Consider the following 11,002-nt stretch of genomic DNA (forward strand, 5'->3'; position numbering starts at 1 on the left):
AATGTTAGTGTTGTTTAATTTAACATTAACTGTGTTTTTGAATATCACTACCCACTTCACCACTATTTTATGTATTTTTGTAATACAGACAAGTTAAAAATGTTGTAAAAGTTATAAAGAATACCTGAGAAGCAAAGATGCAAACACACAATTTTTTACAGTACTGGTAAGTACTTATAGGGTATATAATTTTTTTGCTTATTTTGATGGATCTCTTTTAGTTGCAGTGGATTATATATGTCCCCCTAACCACATGCTTTGAAGCATTAATAAGACTTTGTTTTTTGTCAAATTCACAGCTTCTTAAGATGTTGATGAACAATATTGGAGAACATGTTCATCATCAGGTTATAGGCACAGCCACTGATGGATATTCTTCCTATATTTGTGATTATAGTTAAGAAAAAGGTAGAAATTATTTTCCATGTCTTATTCTCAGTCATTTATTGATTAAATTAATAGAGGTAATTTTTTTATCACTTTTCGTACAACCTGATATTTGTGTATGGAAAAGAATATTTCTCTTCTTAGATGCAACTCAAATACATCTGGTGGAAATTCTTGGGAGGTTTCCTCAATATTATTATGCTTATTGTGAACTGGTGGTAAGTACAGAGCAAACTATATATTAATTGCAAGCTTTTAAAAATTTAAATCGAAATCCATATTGAGCAAATATTGTTTGAGGCTTTGAGCCATTTTTGTCCTACTCTCTTCTACATATTGCTTGTCCATATAATTAAATTCTGTCAATCTTGTTTCTCTAGGCAGTGGTAATCATATAATTGGTTGATTCCTGATGCTATTATTACTGATGTGATTAGGTCTTGAATCTTCAAATCTGATGAATGTGCAATCACAGTCTTTTAATCAGTGTAAAATACTTCTCCTTGGCTGATGAAAGGGCTATTGGCACTGAACTTATTCTTTATTTCTTGCTGCATCAGGGTTGTCTCTTTAGTTCTTATATAAGTGGCAAAATAGAATTTAAAAATCTGCTCGCTTTCTTCTAGAAATATGACCCATCATTCAAGGAATATCTTCTTATTAATCAAAAGGGAACTGCTCCAAGGGATTTGATTGAGTTTGCCTGTAAATGTTAGATGAACACATCCTTGACATAAGTCATCACATTTTTTTAATTTCATGTTAATTTGTTTAAAAAAAATCTTTATTTATGTACTCTCTTATGTTTCCAAGTTAATTCCAGATTAATCTCTCTCTCTCTCTCTCTCTCTCTCTCTTACTTTGAGGATATTAAAAAAATTAAGTTGGGCAATCCAAAAAGTTCTGTTATTTAATCAATCAAATTGCTATGACTTAAACGAGCTTGATGAATCCAGAGAGTATATAGAAACAAAAAAGGCAATGGATACCATGAGAATAAGTTCAGAGGAACAGGTATAAAGGACAATTGTTTCAAAAAAAAAGATAAGAAATCTAATATATCACTAGATGACTAAACCAAATTAGAGATAGTGCAATTTTCTCATCATATATATTCTCAATGTATAGCATTAAAAAAAGTAAAATATGTACAACATTCTTTAATAAGCCTTTAGCTTATTTACCCCTTCGTTCAAATAATTGACATGTAAATATTTAACTTTCAACATTGTACCAATTATTATTTTCAAAAAATATTAGATGTAGTATATAAGTGCTAAATGGCACCTCTTGCTTTTTCTCAATTTGTGCTTTACTTCTATATCTCCATTTCCATCCAACTACAACATACACTTTCAAAATGATAACAGAAACAACCAAGAAGATCCCAATTTTTACGAATATAAAAACATATCTTTGTTCAACAGTTTCCTAATTAAAAACTTGTTCATTACTTCTCCCGCTTTGAACATAATTTACTTTATACAATTATTAACATTCAAAACGCTAATATCACCCTTCAAATAATACAATCCGTGCATTGCACGGAACCCAAACTAGTAATAAATAAAAAACAAAACTATATTAAATGCTAAATGTTGTTGACTTCGTTTTAAAGGAACTTTATTATTTAACTATTGTTTATCAGGAAAAAAAAAAGAAAAAGAAAGATTCCCAAAATGTGAGCCAATGAACCTTGGTGAAAAGACAAATTATGTAAAGAAAATAAAAAAAAAATAAGCAACATGAAACGCGTAACTTATCTAGTTAATTCTTTGAACCATGCTACATATACATTAATGTTTACATAATAAGAGAGTGTTTGGTGGGAATTTTGAGAATTAATTTTTTGACCGTTAAAGATAAAAGTGGGTCTTACGTAGGAGAGAAAAATTCAAAATGACGGTTGTAATAGTGAAATAACGATATAAAAAATTGATTTTAATTGACTTAAAATTCCCACCGAACACCCCCTAAATTATATAATACCATATGGCACTTTATTATTTACCAATTAAAAAACATTCAACTTTTTCGTTTAATTTTTTCCTTTACATTATTTTCGATGACCGCTTAAATACCATTTTATGTATAAGTAACAAAATCCTAATTCTTTTATATTACGGGAGAGGGAAGAATCGATTTGCTATATAAAGTTTCAAAATACAAACTTGTGTGCATGGTAACCGCGTAAGTACCATGTCATGCAGCAACCATCTTGTGTGCATGCACATTATTAAAAGCAAGCCAACAATGAAAATGATGATGTCTGACCAAGCTATGGTGAGAAGGCTCTTTGCATGTGAGACTATGGGATCGGCTACTACCATATGTACTGACAAAACAGGTACTCTTACTTTAAATCAGATGAAGACAACTAAGTTTTGGTTGGGGAAAGAATGTGTCGAAGGGAAAAGCTATCTATCAATTCTGACCGATGTTCTTGAATTGCTGCATCAAGGCATTGGTCTCAACATGACATGTAGTGTTTATGTGTCGACTGCTTCACGGATTGAATTCTATGGTAGTCCCACTGAAAATGTCATTCTTTCATGGGCTGTGCTTGAATTGAGTATGGATTTGGAGAAGGTCAAGCGACATTATAGCATTGTGCACGTGGAAGCATTCAATTCAAAGAAAAAGAGAAATGGCATTTTGATGAAGAAGAATGAAGATGACACGATTCACACACATTGGAAATGAGCTGCCGAAATGATCCTAGCAATGTTCTGTTATTACTGTGATTTGGAAGGAAATGTGAATCATCTCAATGATTTCAAAATGATGAAATTTGATCAAATAATACAAGGTATGGCTGCAAGTAGTCTTCAATGCATTGCATTTGCATATAAGTAAGTTTTAGAGGTCGAGCATGTCATTCTGAGTAGACAACCAAAAATTCAAGATAATGGATGGACAATATTGGGCCTTGTCGACCTGAGAGATCCATGTCGACCATGTGTGAAGAAAGATGTGGAAGACTATCAATATGCAGGTGTAAATGTCAAAATGATCGCTGGTGATAATATTTTCACTGCAAAAGCAATAGCCACCATATGTGGAATACTCGGGCTGAAATGCGTGATGGATTAGTGGTTGAAGGATTTGAATTTCGTAACTATACAGAAGAGTAAAGAATGGAAAAAGTCGATAAAACCTATATGATGGCAAGATCATCTCCTTTTGACAAACTTCTAATGGTCCAATGTCTGAAAAAGAAAGGACACGTTGTGGCAGTTACTGATGATGGCACAAATGATGCATCCGCATTAAAGGAAGTTGACATAGGCCTTTCGATGGGAATTCAAGGCACTGAAGTGGCCAAAGAGAGTTTAGATATCATCATTTTGGATGACAATTTTGCTTCCCTTGCCACCATTTTGAGATGGGGAAGATGTGTTTACAACAACATACAGAAATTCATCCAATTTCAACTCACAGTAAATGTAACAGCACTTACAATCAACTTTGTAGCAGCAGTTTCAGCTGTTGAGGTGCCATTAACAGCAGTCCAGTTATTATGGGTTGTTACGTTTTGAACTTCAAATCTTTAAGAATCGATAAACTCAAGAATCAATAAAATGCAGAAACTCAAGAAAAACTAACACCAGATATGTTTTGCCCATTTAAAAGGGCCCGGATGTTCGGTTTTCAACCTAATCACCCGTTGCGCATCTCCTAAGAGATTAAACTCCAGATCCACTAATATCGAACAAAAAACGGTGTACAGATGTACGAAGAAATTGAAATTTTCTTCGAGTTTTTCTTGCCTCCTAAAAGAACAACACAAACTGCTTTCACCCTCACAGATTGTACAAAACAATTGCCTCTCTACACAAAGAACAGAAACATTATCAATCACAAAGATCGATTTCACATTACAGTAGCCAAGCCTTAATTTCCACTTAGAAAAGGGGAGAAAGCAAGACGAAGAGACTGAAAGAATTCTCTAGAATGAATAATAATGTCAAGACCCAGTGTGTATCTATCCATACCAATCGACACAATCAGAGGGCAAAGGAGCAGCCACGTGTACGACTGATATTCAGTCCTTAAAGAGGCGTTTTTCAAAAAACACGTTTTATCGCTCTTTTAAAACACAGCAACCCGATGAAACAAGTTTGGCCCAATATAAGGAGGCCCAACAGGCCAAGAATAATGTGAGGCAGCCCAAAATTATTAACAATCTCCACCTTGCTGAACTGATTCTTGGCCTTTACTAATGGATCTAGAATTTATATCAACTTGAGTTCATTTGCTCGAAGTACCTAAAAAAGAAAAAAACAGTTCAACCTTTTCAACAGAAATCTTATTTGAAGCTCTAAATTTATCACATCATCATGTGATATTTAGAATCTTCAAACAATTCTTAAATTTATTTAGAGGCAACACCTTAGTTCCCAAATTAGCAGGATTAAATTCTGTGGGAATCTTAACCAACCTTATCAAATATTTTTCCACCATATTTCATACAAAATGAAATTTTATGTCTACATGTTTAGTTCGATCATGATATACAAGATTTTTACTAAGATGTATAACACTTTGATTATCTGTATATATACTAACAGAATTGTTTGCAAAACCAATTTCATTTATTAAGCCTCTTAGCCAAATACTTTCCTTAGCAGCATCACAAGCTGCAATGTATTCAGCTTCTATAGAAGATAAGACAACTAATTTTTGTAGCTGTGACTTCCAACTTATACAGCCATCACACAAAGTGAAAATGTAAGAAGAGGTGGATCTTCTCTTGTCTAAGTCACCAGCAAAATCTGAGTCTGTATACCCTTTCAGTTTTATCTCTTCATTGCTCCTCTTATACATTAATCATAAATCAGATGATCCTTTCAAGTACCTTAACATCCATTTTATAACAAGCCAGTGAGTTTTACCAGGATTAGCCATAAACCTACTTAACACACTAATTCCATGTGCTAGGTCAGGCTTGGTGCAAACCATAAGGTACATATTGGAGCCTACAGTATTAACATAATGTATTTTTTCCATTCTCCTAAGTTCATCATCTGTTTTAGGTGATTGTTGATTGGACAACTTAAAGTGATTAACAATTGGAAGAGTGACAGGTTTACATTCTAACATAGAAAAATTTTCAAGAATTTTCTTCACATAAGACCCTTGTTTTAGCATTAATATGTAATTGTTCCTGTCTCCATCTATCTCCATTCCAAGAATTCTTTTAGCTTGTCCTAAATCTTTCATTTTGAATTCAAATTTTAACTTCGATTTAACAAATTCAATCTCAGTTTTATCATGACAAGCAAGCTACATATCATCAACATATGATATGAGATTTATAGATTCAGGTCCACCCGAACCTTTGTAGAAAAGATACAAATCAGAATTTCTTTTCACAAATCCTAAAGTCTACACAAAAGAATTAAACTTCAAATACCATTGCCTAGGGGCTTGTTTAAGCCCATGAAGTGATTTCTTTAACAAGCAAACTTTATCTGATTTAGATTTGACTTCAAATCCTTCAAGCTTATTCATGTATATAGTCTCATCAAGATCACCATTAAGAAATGTTGTTTTAACATCAAGTTATTCTAATTCCCAGTTAAAGTGAGTAGTTAGAGCCAATAGAATTCTAATTGTAGTATATTTGGCAACTGGGGAAAATATTTCATTATAATCCACTCATTCCCTTTGAGTGAAACCTTTGGCCACTAATCTGGCCTTATACCTCTTATTTTCTAAATTTGAGTCTCCTTCTTTTATCTTAAAAATCCATTTACACTCTATAATCTTTTGATTTTTAGATCTATTGACCAAAATCCAAGTTTTGTTTTTAATAAGTGAATCCATTTCCTTATTCATAACTTCCTTCCAAAGTTTAGAATCATGACATTTAATGGCTTCATCAAAAGATGTAGGTTCTGAATTTAAGAAGTCAAGTGTAGAAAATAGAGTGACAAATTCTTCACTATTAAACCTGGTAGAGGGAATTATAGTCCTCCTTTCCCTATCTCTAGTTAACTGATAATCATCAAGAGTATTATCTGATGTTTCATTTTCATTTTCAGATTCATCATTCACATTCTTATTTCAGATTGAACAAGCTCCACCTCAAAATTATCATCTTGATTAACATCATTCTGTATTTGAGTTTCCAGGATGGTTTGATTAGCAGGTGCAGATTCAAGAGTTTTAGGGTCTCCAAATTTGAAACAAAGCATGTTATTCTCATTAAAGATCACATCTCTGCTAATTATGACTTTAAAACCATTTTGATCTTTAACCCACAGCCTATAACCTTTTATTTCCTCCCCATATCCCAACAAAACACATTTGTGAGATCTAGCCTCAAGTTTGCCTTCATTCTTATGAGATTAGGTAGTACATCCAAACACTTTGAGTTTGTTATAATCAGGTGTTTTTCCAGACCACTACTTTTCATGGACTTGAAAATCAATAGTACTAGTTGGACTTCTATTTATAAGATAAGTTGCAGTATTTAGGGCTTCACACTAGAAAAACTTTGGAAGACCAGAACTTTATAACATACATCTAACTTTTTCCAAAAGAGTCCTATTCATTCTCTCAACAACTCCATTTTACTGAGGTGTGTATATCACAGTTCTATGTCTAAGAATTCCAAATTCTTTACAAAATGAATTAAATTCAAAGCTGCAAAATTCAAATCCATTATCAGTCCTTAGTGCTTTGATTTTCTTGTTCGTTTGAGTTTTAATCATAGACTTCCATTGTTTGAAAATCTGAAAAGTATCCGACTTTTGTTTTAAGAGAAAAGTCCATATTTTTCTTGAAAAATCATCTACTATAAGTAGATAAAACCTAAATCCACTAAGTGTATTTACTGATGCTAGACCCCACAGGTTAGTATGTAAGTAATCTAAGATTGAAGTTGATTTATGGATTCTAGTTTTAAAAGACAGACTTTCTGTTTTCCAACAGTGCAGTTTTCACAAAAGTCCTAATTTTTCAATATTATCATTTTCAAAACATCCAAGTTTATTTAAAATGATTAAGCCTTTCTCTGAAATGTACCCCAATCTTTTATGCCAAATTAAGGATTTTTCAAAAACATGATTTGAGGCTGTGGTACAATGGCTTATTACTGGTTCAGCAAGAACAGTGTAGATACCATTTATTTTTAGAGAGGAAATAACACATATGTCCCCTAAAGTTAATCTCAGAAGACCCTTGTGTATTGTGATGTTGTATTTTTCATCCAGTTCTTCCAAGGAGATAAGATTCCTTTTAAGTTCAAGAACATATCAAGCATTTTCTAATTCAAGCGTATAATTGTCAGTTAACATCAATTTGACCTTCCCAATACTCTTTATTTGACAACTCATGTCATTGTCCATCTGAATTTGTCCTTTATTGAGATCAACAAACTCAGAAAACTACTCTTTAGTAGGGCACATGTGAAAGGTACAACCAGAGTCTAGGACCCATTCTTTTGAATCCCTTTTTGGGGTGTTCACAAGAACCACCCCCTGAATATCAGGTTCATTATTGCAGGCCACAGCTGCAAATCCATCAGTGTTGTTTTTACCTTTCATATCTGAGATTTTCTTGAAATAATTCTTTATTAAGTGTCCAGTTTTGCCACAGTAGTAGCATTTTCTGATCTGGTTATTTGGTTTCACATGGTTTTTGTTCTTGTCTTTATTTCTGTTGTTATGAAATTTTCTATTCTTTGTAGAATTAAAATTGTACTGGATCTGTTTCTTATTCTGGTTCAATTTCTTTCATAAATAGCCCTTTACCAAACTTAGAGTCTTTTGACTTAGTTTTCATTGCAAGTTCCTTATTTCTAAGGGCTGCATTTATGATATCTACTATAAGAGTTTGGCCCCCATATTCTAAAGCATTCCTAATGTCTTTATATCTCTCACTGAGAGAATTTAATAAAGCAACTACTTGTTGGTCACTAGAAATCTCCTCATTACAGTTATCTAAATTTTGAATCAGTTTAGTGAATTTATCTAGATTTTTTTCTAGGCCAGAAAAAGGATCGAATCTGAAATTGTAAAATTGTCTTAAGAGATAACATTTATTAGGCATGGATTTAGTTAAGTAAAGAGTTTCTAATTTTGTCCATAGGGTCTTAGCAGAATTGGCTTCTGCAAAAGTGGAGGCTTTTGCAGAAGTAGTTTCTCCTACTTTTCTAATCACATTGTCAAATAGGTGGAAAAAAATAATACTCCATGCAATGTCATCTAATTCTTTCCTCCTATATGCACTAATTTCAACAGCCTACGACCCATCAAAGGTGGCAGCACATCTTTGCTGCAGTAACAGGGCTCTCATCTTCTGGCGTCAGAGAGTAAAATCTCCTATGCCATTCCATGTTTCTATATCTAATTTATATGTAGTGGACATGATGACAAATATCGTTGAATGGCATGCAATTATGCAGTACGCAATGTGAAGGATTCAAGCAGATAAAGTGAACAACAAACAATTAATTTCTGAATTAACTACCTTAATTGCAGGCTTCAAGATTAACAAGAAACACTGGCTAAATGAGAAGAGGGTCCAAAATTATACCAGACACTGAAATCTTAGAATTTCAATTTGGGAGTGAGCAAGATTAAGCCAGAAATTGAACCAGGTGTCAATGTACAGTGCACATGTCAATGTGTTTCCAAAACTCTGAGTCAACTCAGCAGGAATCGGAGCGAGTCAACTCAACTCACCAAACTCAGAACGAATTAGAACACCCAGTTGTACTTAGTAAAAATTCTAGAAAACCAGTAGAGAAGAACGGATTTGAAGATCGATGGTCAGTTTTCTTTAAAGAGACCAATAGATCCAATTTATTGTTAAATCTAAAGAAAGGTAACGTTTCTTTAAACACCAGATTTATACGCAAAGGAGTTAAAAAAAGTTTAACGAAGGAAAAAAAAAATTAGAAACCTAGGGTTTCGAAAAAATAGATCAGAGATCGAGAGAAACAAAAATTAAAAAAAAAATCAAGAAACACTCGCTCTGATACCACTGTTATGTTTTGAACTTCAAATCTTTAAGAATCGATAAACTCAAGAATCAATAAAATGCAGAAAATCAAGAAAAATTAACACCAGATATGTTTTGCCCTTTTAAAAGGGCTCGGATGTTCGATTTTTCAACCTAATCACCCGTTGAGCATCTCCCAAGAAATTAAGCTCCAGATCCACTAATATCGAACAAAAAACAGTGTACATATGTAGGAAGAAATTGAAAAATTCTTCGAGTTTTTCTTGCCTCCTAAAACAACAACACAAACTGCTTTCACTCTCACAGATTGTTCAAAACAATCGTCTCTCTACACAAAGAACATAAACATTATCAATCACAAAGATCGATTTCACATTACAGTAGCCAAGCCCTAATTTTCACTCAGAAAAGGGGAGAGAGCAAGATGAAGAGACTGAAAGAATTCTCTAGAATAAATAATAATGCCAAGACCCAGTGTGTATCTATCCATACCAATCGACACAATCAGAGAGCAGAGGAGCAGCCACGTGTACGGCTGATCTTCAATCCTTAAAGAGGCGTTTTTCAAAAAACACGTTTTATCACCCTTTTAAAACACAATAACCCGATGAAACAAATTTGGCCCAATATAAGGAGGCCCAACAGGCCAAGACTAATAAGAGGCAGCCTAAAATTATTAACGTGGGTGAATCTAATAATGGACACGTTGGGAGCTCTAGCTCTTGCTACAGAGAAACCAACCATGGAGCTTATGGGAAAGCCGCCCGTGGGCCGGACTGAGCCTCTTATCACCAATGTCATGTGGAGAAACTTATTAGCTCAAGCTCTGTATCAGATAGTTGTTCTTTTGACTATACAATTCAAGGGAGAATCAATCTTTGGTGTGAGCGAAAAGGTAAACAACACATTGATTTTTAACACTTTCGTGCTTTGTCAAGTTTTTAACGAGTTCAATGCGAGGAAGCTTGAGAAGAAGAACGTATTTGAAGGGATACACAGGAACAAGCTGTTTCTTGGGATCATTGGTATAACTATAATTCTTCAAGTAGTAATGGTGGAATTTCTGAAGAAATTTGCGGATACAGAGAGGTTGAATTGGAGTCAATGGGGATTCTGTGTAGGAGTTTCAGCTGCATCTTGGCCTATTGGTTGGGTCATCAAGTGCGTACCAGTATCAAGAAAACCAATATTTAGTTATGTCAATTGGAAGATGTTAAGTTGCATGTAAAGCATTCAGTACTGTTGTTTAATCTTTTATAATTAGTTTTCAATATATTTGTAATTTGTTCTTGGTTTTTATTCTTTATGTGAGATATTTCTACAGTTTGACTATTAAAATTGTTTGAACTTTTGGACTAATGAAAGCCCACGAAACACAATGAATCAGATAAAAAAATTTAACATACGATACCATATATTCCCACAGCAATTTTAGAACGACCAAGTAAAAAGCAATCATATGAAGAAACGAGCTAGATGAATGCAACAAATAGCCAGATATTTTCCTTTAGTAATACTGTCAAACATCCAAGGTGCATTAAAAATGAAATTGCTTTTTGTGGAAGTAAAAAGAGAATGCTGTGTTACCAAGGATTTTCGGCCGTTCTCGTGCAACAAATTCCTAATAGATGAAAATCTGCTT

The 11,002-nt window shown here is 33.5% G+C and overlaps 1 pseudogene; it reads left to right on the plus strand.

The window, feature by feature from the left end:
- The first annotated feature begins 2,640 nt into the window (after positions 1-2,640).
- Positions 2,641-10,630, plus strand: LOC111391504 (annotated as a pseudogene).
- Positions 10,631-11,002: the final 372 nt, after the last annotated feature.

This window comes from Olea europaea, unplaced genomic scaffold, assembly GCF_002742605.1.
Source record: "Olea europaea var. sylvestris unplaced genomic scaffold, O_europaea_v1 scaffold797, whole genome shotgun sequence".
In the NCBI taxonomy this organism is placed as follows: Eukaryota; Viridiplantae; Streptophyta; class Magnoliopsida; order Lamiales; family Oleaceae; genus Olea; species Olea europaea.